Here is an 18,587-nt window from a genome sequence, read left to right as displayed (position 1 = left end):
TCAAACCCATGCCCACTCAAAACCCATGTAGCCCACATTTAACCCACGTGGGGCCAACATTCACATGCTGGCTAGGACATAGTCATTTTTTAAAACTGGCTACTCTGTCATGAGGTGCTAAAACCTATCCAGCAAACACCCTGACATTCACACACACACACACACACTACTGTACTTTAGACTGAGCTTACAGTCCTGTTCCCCTGATGAATCACTCTCACTGGACTAAATAAAACTGTGCTGAGAATCAGTATTACTGTTTATCCGACAGAGCCCAGGGTTAAAGGTGGCCACAACAACATGGACTCTCCAACACTGTCTTACTACAAATAGTGATGTAAGATTGATCTTACTGTAAATTGAGCAAAGTCAACACATGCTCTGAAAAAGATCTGCATGAATCACTGAGTTCCATTTTCCCCACAGTCCATCTGAATTCCATGATTCACATAACTGCTGGTAAGACTGAATACGGTGTCCCTGAGGTGCCAAAACCAAATGACATTTCCAGAAAAGACAAAACTTTAACAAAATTGAAAGCAAATCAACCTTTTAAAAAACAAAAAAATTTTCAGATTGGACAAAATCCAAGTCAGTTCAGAGTTCCTCAGATTTCAAGGTTTGGTCAGCTCTATATTTGCCAATAATTTACACCAATAATTATTGCAAATAACTACCAATAATTTATGTCATATGGAGAATAGCATCATATGAATAGTCTTTTTATGATATAGCCCATTATTTTTTAACCTTCTCTTACATCCATTCCCAGTCAGCTTAAAATGTGTGCACTGACAGTACCGAGAGGTTACAAAATTCATATCATATTATGTGTTTTCTGAGAGGTTAGTGTGTTTTCGGTTTTGGTGTTGTATTTTGTGATTTGTTTCATGTGTTTAATGAAATGTTGTTGTGAGCCACTGTAGAATTCATCACCCCCAGGATCAGCATTTGTGCCCTCAGCCTGCGCTGTCCCCCAAATGCAAGTAACTCAATCATCAGTAGCTTAGTTAATACAGATGTTTTGGTTTTTCCTCATGTTAACAGTTTCTCATACACACAGTTTGGGGTTCAGCATCTTGCTTAACTACACTTAACATGTAGAGCCAGGGGTTGAACCACACCTTTAATTAATAATCCACCTACTCTACCAGCTGAACTACACCCATGGCCGGAGTAGGGCAAAATTGAGCTGTGATGAGACCTCAAGACTTTAGATATTAAAATATTCATGTGATATTCATAGATTTTAAGACTGCTAACTCTATGAGGACCACCAAAAAACATCTAATGAGGACCCTGATGTGGATAAACTGTCTGAACATCTACAGCCAGAGTCTTCAAGTCACATGGAGTCAGCACTTATCATAAACCATTCAACACCTTAACATCTCTCTGTTACACCCTAAAGACAGAAACCCTCTGAGAGGAAGACAAAACTGCTATATGGCATCATCATGATATCACATGTGAGCTGTGTGGAAAACTACATCATAGAAACAGTAAGAGACTAAATGAACACATCAGCTGTCTGTGAACACCAGAGAAAAAACACTCACAGCATCCAATGAGAAGAGAAGAGGTCCAAGACTGAGGAAACCAACTTTAAAGAGAGACAGATGTTATCATCTGCCCCATATACGTAAATAAACCTGTTGTTACATGCTTAAAGGACAGGTTCACTATTTTTCTAATGTGTTCTGAAACAACAGTCAGGAGCCCAAATGAACACTGAAATGTTTTCTTGCTGTAATGATTCCTCCTGTTCATACTGACCATTAGAAGATCTCTTCATAATGCTCTTACAATGGAAGTGATGGAGGACTAAATCCACAGTCCTCCTTCTGTGTAAACATGTATTTAAAAGTTGATGTGAAGCTAATATGAAGCTTCAGCGTCCAAATGAGTCAAATCTTCATCTTCTATGTTTCAACGTTACAGTGTTTTTAGTACCAAAGTCTTTTTGTTACTATACTTCCACCACAGCTCAACAGGGAAACACTAAGAGGGAATTTGATGCTAAAAAAAGACTGTAAATGTGTCAGATATCACTTGATATGACTAACTCACACTGATGAAGACTCATATAAGCTTCACTTCTACTTTGAAATGACTGTGTGGACACACTGTTGAACAGGAGGAATGATTACAGAGAGGAAAATCTCTTTACTGCTCAGATGGACACCTGACTGATGTTTTAACACACACTTCAAAATGTATGAACCTGTCCTTTAAGTTCTATTCTCAGGTCACATGATGACAACTGACTTCATGTTACTACATTGTCTGAATGTAGACCATATGGTTGAAAGTTTTCACATACATTTTGTAACTCTTGTTATTACTAGCTTGCAGAACACAACAAACAAGAGAAACATGCTTTCCATATTTTAAATGTACTATAAATGTTTCTCTGATAGATTACAGCCACTGAGATTTAACAGGAAAAACTGCTAACTGTAAGTGGCACTTACATTTTATATTATGTTAAACATTGGAAGCCTCTAAAAGCACCCCCAAGGACCTTCCCAGCTAGTTCACATATACAGTAGAAGTGTAGCACCATAACTATCACACTCCAATGTAGTGTGTGATATTAGATTGAGGTTTGGTGAAAGTACTGTATCTATTACAGTGAGGATAACAGGTGTACAGGTGTGTTAAAATGTCATCACCTGAGCTGAGCTGCGGATGTCAGAAAGATATTACTGTTGTTGTCCTCTCATTCTTGCAGGTTTGAACTGCCACGAACAATGGTTAGAACCAAGGCCGTAGCCAGGATTTTTCAAAATACCGAGGTCCGAAAGAAGACGACGGCATATATTTCAGTTCAATGTAATCCATGATGTATTTATACCGCTTTCTTGCTGTGCATTTCTCAGTCATGGTCATTCTTGTGGGCCAGTTCTTTCTTATCACTTCCAATTTTGCAACTTAAATCAACTCCTATTTCAGTATTCTACAACTTCCATGGTTGTATATTTAAAAATTGTATATTATTTTCTTTGTTTGTTCTTAAAATGTGGAATGGAGCACGGCCTGCTGGGAAAGGGAGAAAAGGGCTCATCCAATGAATGAACAGTTTGCAAAATGTAGACAACATATTTCTGGTGATTTTCAAGTCGCAGTTCACATCTACTGCAGCAAATATTTTCTGGAAGTGAGCACTATATAACAGCGACTTAAACATCTCCAGTAATATACTGTGTATATTTGTGAATTTGTGACGAATCTGCTGTTGGAAGCGCAACACAGCTGGAGCTGTTCTGTAAGGAAACAAGTTAAATTGGAAACCAGTTGGGACACCGGTGGATTTCAAGACCTCGCTCCACCGCTGACTATAGCCGACTACTTTCGTTTTGACATGGCAGCGGTATCTGCAAGTACGTGTCACGTGACGGTCCGTTGATGCAAGGATAATTGTCTCGTCGGATATTTTCACAATGAAACGAAACTTCAAGAAAAAAATACAGAGGACATGACCTCGGTGTCCTCAATGGTAGCTACGGCCATGGTTAGAACTTGGCATACTCTGTGTTAAGAAAGGCCTACAAACAAGCTGTCATAGCAAGAGCACTCCACAGATGCATGATGTTAGAAGAGAGAGAGGATCCATGTTAAGACAATTTCTGTCTGAGGTAGTAAAGTGAAGGCACAGTGAAGCGCAGGAACAACATGATCCACACAGTCTTATCAGTGTGTCTGATGCTACAATTGATCATGATCATCATGACAGACTGAGACATAGTCTTCCCCGCTGGGCTTATCTGTGTCAGCAAGGCAATAATATGTCACGGTAACCTGAAATGATATTGGTAAGGATTAAACATTATGTGAGATGAACAGCGTTCTCTGGAAAATCAGCCATTTCTGCTGTGTTCACTGCAGCTGCTCCTGCTCTGTCTGCAGGCTATAGCTCACACACTTTCTAGCCTGTTAGACCTTCTAACAAGTAACCAGCATAATACAGTATAGAAGCTTAGGTAACATATTTTTCCAGTGGTGTCATATGATTATGAGGACACAAAACTATACCTAAGAAACCAAATGTTACTCTTGAAACTTCTGTAGGTTCCATTAAACCTTTAGTATGGGATCAAACACCAGCCCATATTGTAACTATTTTAAACTATACTCCGTAAGATGAGGCACAACTTCTGGAGACTCATGAAAAAAAGAAAGAAATATGCATACGGGTCAATAACGTATAAGGATTTTCAATAACTCAATTTTAAATAATAAAAACAAGCATATCTAATGCAGTAGTTCAAACATTCAGAATGTTGTGTACCTGACAATTCATATTACAATGTGAAAGTGAAGATTAATTGGCACTGGCCTGAAAAAAAAGTCATTTGGTGCGACCCTGATTCATCTTGAAATGTCTTATATAAATAAAAGATCATCATTTACAAAGATTTTTTTTAAAAATGCAAATACTTTGTTTCCAAACACTTTATATTACTGAAAACTTGTAAAAAAAAAAGATGTGAAGCGTGTTAAGTAAATTAATTTATTTCAAGATGAATCGTGGTCGCACCACATGACTCTTTTTTAAGGCCAGGGCCAATTAATCTTGAAAAACCCACTAAAATCACTTAATTTCAAATGTATAATATGGATCTTCAGGTACACAACATTCTGAATGTTTGAACTACTGCATTAGATATGCTTGTTTTTATTATTCTACAATTGAGTTGTTCTAAATCCTTATACGTCATTGACCCATACACATACTTTCTGTCAGATTTATAAAGCTGTGTGTACACATGGGCCTGTTTTATAAATCTCGATCATTGTGAAAGTGGATGCATGTGCACACCCTTAATCAGCTGTTTACACACCAGCAATTCTTCATCCTTATTTTTCAGTTTGTTTTAATAGTTTAATAGAATAGATTTGACTCAATTGTCATCCCTTTTGGTTTGTTTGGGGGTTTTTTTTGTTTGTTTTTGTTTTTTCTCCCCATCATGGTTTTAAATGGTGAAAATTACATGTTAGACTACACCTGAAATGTAATTCTCATCCAATTACCTGATCCTTCTATCCTTTTTTATCTCTGTACTTAGTATCAGTCACACCATATAATTATTTGTATAGGTGTTATTTGTTTCTTTTGTGATAAACGTGTCACACACCACCTGGATCTTCTTACACCCAGCCCTACATGCAGGGGCGCATTTCATCTAACTACACACCTATCTGTCATTACATTTTAGATATGCAGAATAGCATTTCTACCAGTCAAAACTGTATTCTCAGAATGGTCATTAAAGATATCCACATTCTAACTCGTAGAAATTGTATTTCAAGATATTTATATTGTTCTAGCCAAATAATAAATGTAAGATATCCAAATATTATTAAAACGTATAAGTGCCCATTTTAACATTTAATAGCTAGACTGGATGTATATTGCAGATATCCATAATTTGATTCTTCTGAGTCAGAACATTTCAGTTATCCACAACATCAATCTTCCTGGGACAAATGACGTCACCTTTGCCATTCATGTGTACTGGCCTTTAATTTCAGATATCAACAATTACATAATGTCCAATTTTAACTAGGAATAATTGAATTATGGATATCTACAATATACATCCAGTCTAGCTATTAAATGTTAAAACAACTTGCCAGAGAAGAACAAGGAGAGGATTCACTCCTCATCACAGGTTTTTTTTTTATTGAGCTTATGTAAGATCATATAATTTATGGAGATAATTCAATGAAGTTTAGGCTTTGCTGTGACACTGACCAAGAAACAATTGTACTAGTTGCAGATGTATGCATCATCACATTATCACGAGGAGGAAGTAGAGGTAATGTTACAAATGAATCATTCAGAGTAGACTGCAGCCCTGGCTTTTGACTCACAGGCAGCATTTTCACATACAGTACATTCACCTGAAGTTTTGGAGCTTTGACCATTGACTTTGACATAGTATAAAATACTAAAAGTATAAAAATGAAAGAATGCATGATATGTCAATTTTAAGTGATTGCTACTAAACAAAACGTCTGTTTGACTTAAGGATACATTTGTGATTGTTTTTCCACGTAATGATGCAACTCAAACATATTAAATGGTTGGAATTCTGTGCAATGGTGATTATTTCACTCTTAATGTCTCAGTGAATAGTTTAAAAAAAATTGGATAGTGTCATACAATGTAAAAAAAAAAAATTTTTAAATTATAAAGCTACACATGGGAAAAGTTAAAGGGGCACTCCAACAATGAAACATGTCACTTTACTTGTCATGGTTAATAAACTGTTGTATATTCTGGAGATGCTTTGTCAAGTTTAAGGAAAAAACCCCTGATGATATCATAGTGATGTCATCAGGAAGAATCATTCCTATTAAATTACATTATTGGAAGTTTACTCTCCAGTTTTTGGAGCTTGACACATACTGTAGTCAGGGTAGGTCTTCTCTGCTCCTTTGAGCTGACTATTTGTTTTTAAGTTTGAGGAAGTGCAATCACTGGAGCACTGTTAATCCTTTCAGCCAAACCAAATCTGGATTACCCAAGTTACCAGGACAACTTTTGGTAATGAATCCGCTATGTGTAGTTTGTTTGGAGTTAAAATGGGAGACTACAGGGCCACATGCACTATCAACCTAACAGCATGAGCTTGTCAGTCATTCATGACTCAAAACTCATGCTGTAAATCAGTCATTAATAACTCAGAAGTCATGCTGTACAGCCAGACATTGGAAAGGAAATCCCAAAGATTTCATAGAAGGCTATTTTTTGTGGATGTGTGTATAAAATGATGTCCGAGACAGCAACAATATTTCATGCATAAAATGTTCTTATCATATAGCTTCAATTAAGATTTGGAACAAGCTCATTCTCAATGAACACGTCAGAAAGTGAGGATTACATCTCTCCAACCTTACAGCTACTTCAGGAGTATGTTAAAGGGTTAAGGGACTATATTTAGGCTAACATTAGAAGGCATAGAAACGTGAAATGAGTTGCAATCAGAAAAACAACAGCAAAACACAGAAAACACCTCATTTGAAAAGCAGAGAGAAATCACACTGCTGCACAAACGAGAAGCAACACGATAGCGTCACTGACAGACGCTGACGTCATTCTGTTTGTTAATAATACGCAGCTCGATGCGGCTGATCAGCTCCGTCTCCCACAGGCCCCCACAGGCCCCAACATGCACACAAAGAGCTGGAACACCCAGCGCCATACACCCACATCACCCCGATCTCTCTGCAGTCTCCTCCGCCTCGTCTGAGCGGAGGAGCTGCAGTGTGGATGCTGCTGCCATAACCCAACATCCCGTCATCCATCACAAGCACAGACACGCTACACACACACACACACACATACACACACACATACACACACAAACACACACACTGCACCCATGGACACATCCTCATCGTCCGGCCTTTTTTTTTTTTTCGCATACCTCTCAGATGAAAATTCACTTGGACATTAATCCATGATCAGCACGCTGTTACTGCTGCCTATCGATCACGTTTCTCCCAACGTTGCGACGCAGATAGGACGAAATAAATAATGATCAGGGGGCAGCCCTGCCCGTTATTTCCTATCGGGAGGCGAGAGATGCACCTACCGAGCCCATAGACACAAGAAGAGCACCCGACTCCAAAATGTGAATGAATCAAACGTAGGGGAGCACCGATAAACAGCCGTCTCCTGAAAATTGTTCAAATTAGAGCAAAAGAGCTTCTCTGTTGTGTTTTCGATCGCCTATAGTCCCCCTCCACAACAGAGTGGCCCTCTGTCTCGTAATTTCTCCTCCACACGCACACACGCACACACACGCAGAGCGGAGCAGCTCTGTCTCATTTAAAGAGATAGGCCAGGGCAGCTGGAGCAGCGCTGTGCTTCTTATGTAACCTGAGCAGCAGCTTCTGCTTGTTCTGCAGCCCAGACACACACATACTGTAAATGAACCACAGGTCACTGGTTTACCTGCGTGCATATGTCTGTGTGTGTGTGTGTTTGGGAGGGGGGGGGTAAATCAGACTATCAGAGGGGCAGGGGTAAAATACACCCTGATGTGGGAGTCCTCTGGGTGTCAGTGACTTTAGGTTGATCGGCTGCCTGTCTCTCAAATAAACATAGTAGGCTAAAGACTTTCTAAGGTTAGAGTTATAATAGTTGTATATTAACCTGTTCAGTCAAATACTAAAAATGTCATTTTTGTACCAGGTTACTTCTACTAATGGGCCGCTTACTGTTTCTTATTGGCTTCAAGTATGGATGTACAGCACATGTTCTTTTTTAGGATGAGAACATTTGGAGTAAATTGCTGCTGTTAAACTGTATAACAGGTTATAATCATGTAGAAATACAGCCACAATACCAAATGCATCTATTAGAAGTGTGAAAGTGTCACATGTAACAGTATCAGTGAACTCTGTGAGGATTTTCACAGCTTTCACTGCAGTCACAAACCTTTCTGACTTCAGAGAAATCAAGGTTCAACACTTAAAACATGAATATGCAAATATACTCAACAGACAAAAATGCAATGTGACATATGTGGAGAATGACGTTTCCAATAATAAATGAATAATGATTAAATGTTCCTTTTTTACAACCTTCAGGAGAATGAGACACAAACATTCATGATGCACATACTTGGAATGACATGATAATACACATACTACTGACCAGGTTTGATGATAAGGATTATTGAACTATTGAATGTCAGATGACAGATATGCCAATCATCTTATTCACAAGTATGTACTGATAAGGTTAACACTGAAAGGGCTGTATAAATTCAAGAGTCACAGACTGTAAAAAAAAAAAAAAAAATGGATGTAGCCACCATATGTTTGGTTTGTGGACTCCAGAAATGACCATATTTGGACGGATGCTAACTCTAACTGCTTGTTGCTACCTGTTCAGCACAATGTATTTGCAGTCTATAGTGAACTGTGATAATGCTAGTGATCATATTCACCAGCAAAACACAGGCTTTAATACTCAATTTGACCCTGATGACCCACCAACAGATATTCTGTTCAATAAAAACGAGTCACCTATTATCAGTATTCAGTAATCAACAGAAATCTATATTTAGCTTTGTCATGACTTTAACTAATATTCATTTGATTAAAATTTGATATAAAGTATAGAATCAAATCATCTGATGAAGATGTCTTTCTTTCAGATAAATCAGTGGACTGAGTCTTCATTACATCCCTGTCTACTAATCTGATGACTTTGAGGTATTTTCTGATTATCAAAGCATCTGATGGGAACAATTGCTGTCTAGTAATAATATTATATATTACAGGCTTGATGTAACTTACTTACCCAGACTTATCCATCTGGATATATCATATATCATATATCCAATATCATACTGCCTTGGACAAAGTCAGTAAAGTGCAATTCTGTTTTAAAAAATGGATACAAGAGTATTTCCACGCTATAGAATAAAGGTTATACATATTCCACCTTTACAGATATGTGATTCAGGGGAACATCTTTACATACGGCCTGTGAAGAAATACGATTTAATCTTAAAAGAAATGTGTCACTTTTTGATTAGTATTTTGGTGTCAGTAAGCATTATTTGCCAAAAAATTCCCTATTCAGTTCACATAGACAACATTTATGTTTGAGTGTGCTGCTGTCACCAAGTGCTGCTGATGTGGGAATGTTGGGTCTCTTTAAATTGAATTAAAGAGTACAGTTAAGATAAGTTTATCAGCAGTTCATTGTCCACAGCAGCGATGCAGGTCATGTAGTAGAGGAAATGTTTTTTGTGTCTGTGGAAGAATCAGTGCTTGAAAAGGGCATAGCAATATATGAACTTTTAAAAGTAAAGCAAAAATTAATAATAATAATAATAATAATAATAATATAGTCTCAATATACTTAGACATACACAAAACTAATGAAAGACCAAATTCATTTTCTATCTGAGATGGGTTCTAGGGAATACAAGAGGATAAAACAATAAGAGATAAAGCAAAAGAGCATATTTCGGTTACACACACACACACACACACACACACACACACACACACACACACACACACACACAAACACATACACACGCACAATCTGAATATTCTCTATGTTTTGTTTTATATAATCTTATTTGATGCTTTCACCTCATTGTTCAAAAACATCAGAGAGGAAAAAAATGAGTCTTTGATTGAACTGCTAATGATTCACGCCCACTCAGGTTAACCTGTGATGTGAGGTCACAGGTTGATATTGCTTCATTTTAAGGCAAAAGCAAAACATGTTGGGAATCTCTTCCATACACCTCCTTTCAGGGTTTTGCCCTGTTATGGGCATCACCTCCATGAGGAAGTGACGCTATGGCTCACTGCCTCTACTCCTCTGCTTGTTCATTATCTTCCAGGCAAGCACAGCTCTTACTCTCTCTCCATTTCTTTCTTTTTTTCTTTATGTGTGTCTCTTTCTCTCTGAGTCCAAAGAGGCAGAGAGCTGGAGAGCTTTCTATTTATAGAATCCTACCCGCCTGTTCGGCCTCCTACCCCCTTCGGCACAAAGAGATACACCCACATAAACACACACAAAGCATCCATGGACAGCACGCATGCAAGCACAACACAGGGGGCATAGCACAATAATGTACAAAGCACACACACACACGAAGACACACAATAAAACTGAATGTGAATTCATGCATTCACAGCGTAAATACAGAAGCACGGTATGCACACATGAACAAACACAGGCATAAAAATGTCAAGTGCAGCGCAAAGCCTAATAAAAACCCAGCTACAAATACCATAATGTGCATACTATAGCATTAATAATGCAGGGAGTTTTAGTGGGGGAAGAGGAACACTCCCTGTAATGAATACAGGAGGGCTTCCTCTGCTCTGCAGCTTTGGCAATGCAGCATGACAGTTACCCATCCTTTTCTTTATCTTGTGTGTGTGTGTGTGTGTGTGTGTGTGTGTGTGTGTGTGTGTGTGTGTGTGTGTGTGTGTGTGTGTGTGTGTGTGTGTGTGTGTGTGTGTGTGTGTGTGTGTGTGTGTGTGTGTGTGTGTGTTGAAGCTACAACAATCTTCCTGATATTTCCTGTCATGTCAGCATGTGATGGACAGTTGGAGTTAGGCCTGAATGTGTATGTCATAGTGCATATTTCCTTTGAACCAGTGTTGTCTAGGGTGGATGAATGGAGCATGCTGGTGTTTTTTTTATGTTTTAGCCCATTATAGATTCCCAAAGGAGTTTCCTATAAACAATTACAGTTGTGTTTACATTTAGTGTTTCCCACTAAAGCACTCAGGCCTCTAGTTTCACAGCTGTGTGATACAGAGGTCCAGTATGTGTAAAGTTGGCGGTAAAAAGACTGACTCAGGTGAGATGATTAAGAATAGCAACCTGTCCCTCTATCTGTCATATCAGCTACTTCACTGGTTCAATGTAAAATGAAAGCAGGTTGGAAACAAGTACTGAAACATAAAAGATGAGAGCACTAATTCACTTAGTTTACCATTTCAAGCCCTCTGTCTACAGTATAAGGCCATAAACAGATCAGGTGTTGTGGTTTCATTCTATTATGCTCATTTCTAGTTCTATATTTTTATTCTGGGATTGCACTAGAGTAGCTTTGTATGATGCACAGTTTTAAAAAAAAGCTCCTTATTTATCTTATTCTGGCCCTTAATGCAGCCCCTCAGTACAGCCTCTGTCTCTAACTGGCAGCCTTAGCTCCTGTCTCTTTAAACCACTGCACCCACTCTGTTCTGATTGGACAGCTTTTCCAAAAGCCTGCCAAGTACCAAGGGGCAGCCTATCAGAGTTGTGTTAAGTTGCCATTGATGTAAACCAACCATTTCCTGCTTCAATGCTTCATATTAAAAGCTTTTCAATGACTATATACTGGCAGAGTTTCATAATGGTGCTAAAAACAATTACATATGGAGATATTTGGAGTTCTTTGTTGAGCAGATCAGCTAGAAATAGTGCAGGGAGGAATAGTACAAGCAGGAACCGCCACAGTAGGTAAACTACTTATTTTACTTTGCTCTGATGTGTCATGAAAAATTCTCATCCACACCTCTTAGTCCCTCCCACCAAGCCAGGAGAGAGGAAACAAGGAAATACATTTTTACAGACATGAGACATCGTTTCCTCCTCACATGAAGTGACAGCTGTTTCTGATGGTGGTGACAGCTGATCACAGCTGGATCAGCTGTGATCAGCTGTCATTCTTTTAATGAACATTGCTGTTGACTGCTGAGTGTTGTAGATTGTTTGATTGTTTGATTGATGTTGATGTGGTGCTTTGCACTTGTACTGCCTGAGTCTGCATGTTTCCTTGCTGTATGTTGGCTGTCTTGTGAGAAGGTGACATTCAATTTCCCCTCCAAGGTATTAATAAAGTACTTCTTATCTTATCTTATTCTGTTTCAACAGCTGCAGCAACTTTTGATGGAGTTTGTATATGCACACATGTGTACTATGCTAATACTAATACTGGTGCGCAGTTATCACTGACATGGCAGCAGTGTTTTCTCTCTGCAGCCTGTTATATTACATATTATAATATATCTGTTTGACAAACACCTGCACATGGATAAAGGGGAGTTTTTTTTCTTTGCTACTGTCACCAAGTGCTGCTCATGTGGGAATGTTGGGTCTCTTTAAATTGAATTAAAGAGTACAGTTTAGACCTGCTCTATGTGTAAAGTGCCTTGAGATGACTTTTGTTGTTATTTGGCGCTATATAAATAAAGATTGATTGATTGATTGATTGATTGATAAAAACCTGCTACTGTGTCCTGCTCAGTGACATATGAACCATTACTACTGGCAGAATGTGTTAATATTGTTTATTCATTATTTGCGTCTGTATTTATTGATATTCTGACAAAATGTTACAGGGAAAATGTAAATTGTGTAACTCATATCAAACCCCATGCTCAGGAATTTTCCCCCTCACATGTGAACGGAAAAGTTACAAATGATGTGAAATATAAACGTGTTTGAAATGTGTGTCTTGCTGACAGTCAGACTCTTCCTTATGTCTATTTTATCCATTATAACATTTAGTGGACCAAATAACGTATCCTGAAAGGAAAAATCTTTCTAATAAATGAAATAAGTTGTTTATGGTTTTTTTATTGATCAGACTGCCGATTAACAGATTTTAACAAGATGGTGAAGTTGAGTTTGAGTTCAATCTGTAATCTGTCTCCACCTCAGTATGAAAGTGCAGAGATGTTGTTGTGATGTATCAGATCATCAGAGGAGTGAGGAAATATCACAGAAGAGACTTGGAATGTACCCACAGCGTGCCAGCTTGACTCCAGTCAAGGCTTGGCGAACTCTTAAATGTATCATGTCAAATTGTAACATGCTATATGTTCTGTTGTTGCTATTCAACATCGGTGTTGGGGAACGTTACTTTTAAAAGTAACTAATTACATTATAAAGTTACTGCCATTAAAAAGTAACTAGTTACATTACAGCATTACCTTCTGAGAAAAGTAACTGGTTGGAGTACTTTAGTGTTACTTTGTGATTCCTCATGTAGTTTTAGTCCAGACCTCCTTTAAATATAATGACTGTACCATCATCACACACCTAAGTCTGGACCATCATCTATACATCTACACATAATGTCCCATTTACAGCTCTTTATTTTACAGCTTTACATACACAAATGTAAAAGTGGCTAGCCTTCTCAAACATATGCCCACATACAAGTTATAAAAGTACATACAGGCTTTTCAAACACATCCCTACATCACTGCAAACAGGGCAACAGGCTCTTGTTCTCCAGGCACAACTTGCATGTTATTGTAATGTTCTTGCCCTTATTTGCTCCCATAAATTCAAATTAATGTGAATATTTCCACAAAGTGAATGCTGTCCCTTCTGAGCTGGCATGCAGTGATATAACCGTAGCATGTAGCCAGGTGTCTGCCTGCCTGCCAAAAAAGTAGTAACGCTGCAAATTTGTGGCAGATTTTCTTTTGTTGTGCTAAAAAGGGATGTTGGTTCAAAAATAATAACGGAGTACTTACATTGCGGACCTAACACGTTAGGTTACTCGTTACATCAAAAATGTCACCCAAATACTCTAATTCGTTACTTAGTAACACTGTTCAACAGTAAGTTTATAATAATTTCCCCATATGATACTTGTCTAAGCGCCAATCCAATTTGGGAGAAAATGCGATTTTCATGCAGAATTGTTCTTACTTTAACACCACAACAAGACATTTGATTCTTCTACGGCCGTTCAAAAGAAAGGTATTAGTGAGGGTAGGGTTAGTGTCTCTTTAAGACAGGAGGAGCCACAGAACCCTCACTGATAGAGGACCTCTGCCATGCATTCATAAGACAAGATGACCAGACAAGATACAATAGTGGATTTGGGGAAAGTGATACAGTATGTTACACTAATGACAGCATAAAACAAAAGTCATCATACAGTCAATATGTCCTTTTCCCCTCTGAAGTGAGACTGTCATGGTACCATGATGCTACTTTCCCACCAACCCATTAAAAACATGTCAACATTTAGGTTTTTAATCATTCCAATGATCATATTCCAAACTGTGAGAAGATGAATGAATGAACACTGATACACAAACAGAAAAACACATGGACACTCGTATAAGAGCACGCACTGCAGTGAAGATGACTCAGCCACTAGCGTTACCATGGAAACACAGCCTCTTTGCAATCAGTCTCTTAGTAACTGTGTGGTTGCTGAGGATGGAAGTTGTTGTTGTTGTGTTGTGTGTGTGTGTGTGTGTGTGTGTGTGTGTGTGTGTGTGTGTGTGTGTGTGTGTGTGTGTGTGTGTGTGTGTGTGTGTGTGTGTGTGTGTGTGTGTGTGTGTGTGTGAAACTCAGCTATTGATATGACTACAGCTCATTGAATGGATACTTAAATTAGAGCATCTTTTTAGCAAATAACTTCAAAATTAACTTCTTTTTATTTTAAAGATGATTTGATCCATTTATTTTTTTTATTTATTTATTATAATATAATAAATATAACATCTGGAGGGAAAGAATGAACAGAAATCCTTTGACAACAAAAACACAAGCCTGTGTTAAATCAGTGATTTGAATTCAACAGTCTTCCAACACTACATACAGTCAGTGCCAGTACTGACTGAGTATTTTGTTGTCCTATGAAGCAACTCTGACATGAATCATGTACTGTATAATCACATCATGTTAGCACATCACTATCATTTTAAAGCAGTGGCCAGCAGCTAGATTCATGGGACCTTTTCTATTGGGTTGTGAAGAACACTAACATTTTAAATATAAGAGTGTCCCACAGTGTTGAATATTAAACAAATAAATAAGACAATCATATAAGAAATCAACCATGTGTGATGTATGATCTGCTCAAACTGTCTCTACCCCGTTTGTCTCGATTGACAGACTCTGTGATGAGAAGTGGAACTATGAAGTAAAACGTGTCAGAAAAAAATACTGTACTGAAATAAAGGAGTGGAAATAAAACAGCTGGTATGTAATAAATGAAGCAGGATAAAATAACATTTCATAATGATGTGCTGAGTTTATAAATGTATTATTTTATAGTTGCATGGTTATATTATAGTGTGTGTATTTATTTATATGATTATTTCATAATGTTTTATTTATCTACTGTTAAACACTGTGGTTCTTTCCGTGTGTTAGTCAGTCTATCTAATTCTATTGGTTTGTTTTTTTAACCCTTTCATACCGTTCATATTCTACATTCTCACAGTATGTTCTGGGTTAATTTTAAAGCATCAATAGTCGATCTGACTGATCAATAAATGTGTGATTAAACATTGATCAATGTGTTAGACAGCAGAGAGAGTGTATTTTTTAGGTTTTACACCACTCATTGTTGGAGAAAGAAAATCTACTATCACGTAATATCATGTCCTATTTTACCTAAGACATGAAAATATAACGTAGCATAGTCTCCGTAGAAGCCTGGGCAAAACATACATAGACATGGCATGTACAGTTTCAAGATTCTCCAAAACCACAATTTTCCTTGATGTGACCCACTAAAGAGAGACTCTGGAAGACATATCAATAAATAGCCTCAATGCATACAAATGTGGGGTGTTTTTACAACTGTCAAATGTCAATATGGGTCAACTTTGACCAGAACAGTATTCAAGGGTTAATGTATAGCACATATCTAGCCATTGCATTGTATTTAGAATCTGTATTAAACCTATTTATTTAAAGACTGACTCTAGGAGGCAGGGCTGCTTTTCTTATTGTCATATCTACTTTAGCCTTGCAGACAAATATGACAGAGCTTTGTCCCTGTGAATTGGTTGTAATGTTTGGTAAGCTGTTTTTGTTGTTCTTTTCCAGTTGGTATTTACATGACTTGGTGTTATCTCACTGTGACCTCTCACTGTGTCCAATTTTGATTGTTATTAACCACCATCACCTTACAGTATACATAATAAACCAAAGACAGTCAATGTTACAGATGAGTTACATCACTAAATCAAGTCATGAACACTTGGACAGCTAAATAGTCAAATCATGGATTTGTGGCCGTTATAGACACACACACACATGCACACGCACGCACACACGCACGCACACACACACACACACACACACATACACACGCACACACACGCACACACGCACGCACACACACACACACACACATACACACGCACACACACACGCACACACACACGCACGCACACACACACACACGCACGCACGCACGCACGCACACACACACACACACATACACACACGCACACACACACGCACACACACACACGCACGCACGCACGCATGCATGCACACACACACACACACACACACATACATTTAAATGTTTTTACAGCCAAAATCAGCTGAGTTTCACACACAGTTTTCTGCTTTGATTGTGTTGATATTTGTGTAGAACTATTTAGATGTTTTCCAACTACAAATGTATTCAATATGTTTACACACCTCACTGTTTTTTTTTCACAGGCTCATAATGATATGCATTTTCTCATCCAAATGTATGTGTGTGTGTGTGTGTGTGTGTGTGTGTGTGTGTGTGTGTGTGTGTGTGTGTGTGTGTGTGTGTGTGTGTGTGTGTGTGTGTGTGTGTGTGTGTGTGTATGTGTGTGTGTGTCAGATTTGTGCAGTTTTGTGCAGTATGAAAATGGCAGACAATCTTTACCAAGTCTCCTTCTCCTGTATGCTCCCTCCTCTTTGTCCCTTCTGCTCCCCCCTCCCTCCCTCCCTCCCTCCTTCCCAGCCTGCTCCATTCATGCTGTTTTTTTTATGCCATTCACTGTGCTATGCTACCAAGCTAAGCTAAGGCAGGGATACAGCAACTACCAGGCCCAGCTAACCCACCCACAGCAGGCTTCTCCACACAGAGCCCTGTGTGTTTGGATGCATTGACGTCAGGGCTGACGCACGGCAGCCTGGAGTGGCCGGCTCCATCAAAGACCTGTATGCTCAGGCTTGAACAGAGGTATTATTAGCTGGCAGAGGGAGAGATACATGGAGAGAATGGAGAGAATGAAAGGAGAGGGGGGGGGGGGGGCTTTGAATGAACTGCAGAGTGAGAGACTCAGGTTAATACATGAACGCATGTGAGGTGGGAATCCAGTGCAGAGTTGATTATTTATTAGTCTGGTTATTTATCAGGGAAAATAGTGGTAAACATTGTTACATAGGAAATAAATGTAACAAACACATGATCTTGATACTTTTACAAAGCACACTCACCTCAATGTCCATTTAATGGCTGTTCTGGAACTTCTGAACATATGACCTGATCTTCCTCAGCAGATGGAGTAGCCCAGTTGTTAAAGCTGTTCAAATGTCCAGTTTTCTGGAGCCCTTTAGAATACCAGTGTGTAAGATTTAAAGGGGTTTATTGGCAGAAATGAAATATAATGCTCATAAGTATGTTTTAATTAGTGTTATAATCACATATAAATAAGAACTGTTTTTTCTTAACCCCCCTACATAGGGATTGGGTTCCTTTCCACACAGGCTGCCATGTTGCACCGCCATGTTTCTATACTAGTCCAAACATACAAACCAAACACTGGCTTTGGAAAGGGCCTTTAAGTGTTTTTTTTGGAAGGGTTAGGGGAGTATTCATCTGCAACCTCACTGCTAGATGCCACAAAATCTTACCCACTGGTCGAGTATTAAAGTTGGCTCTTGACCTTCAAAACAGCAGTCACCAAAACAATCAATTCAATGTATTCACACATAAAAAACATGGAATGACAGTACATACAGTACAGTATCGTTTTTTGGTAAAACATGAGATTTTTAGCCACTACAGTTAAGGCTAGTGTGGGTCTGCATCATACACAAAAAGACCAAGATCAAACAAATGACATGAGAGGCACCAGGAGTCACAAAAAAAACCTTACATATTATTCATATTCTACACCCCCCCAGTATGACCCAGTCTAAGAATCTCCTCATAAAAAGTGTCTATACCAAATGTTGGTTTAGAAAGCATCAATAGTTGATCTGACTGATCAATAAATGTGTGATTAAACCTTGATTCATGTTTCAGAGAGCAGAGAGAGTGTATTTTTTCATTGTTGGAGAATCACACAAT

Source organism: Scomber scombrus, chromosome 18 (assembly GCF_963691925.1).
Source record: "Scomber scombrus chromosome 18, fScoSco1.1, whole genome shotgun sequence".
Lineage (NCBI taxonomy): Eukaryota > Metazoa > Chordata > Actinopteri > Scombriformes > Scombridae > Scomber > Scomber scombrus.
The sequence above is the reverse complement of the archived record's forward strand: the minus strand, read 5'-3'. Positions refer to the sequence as shown.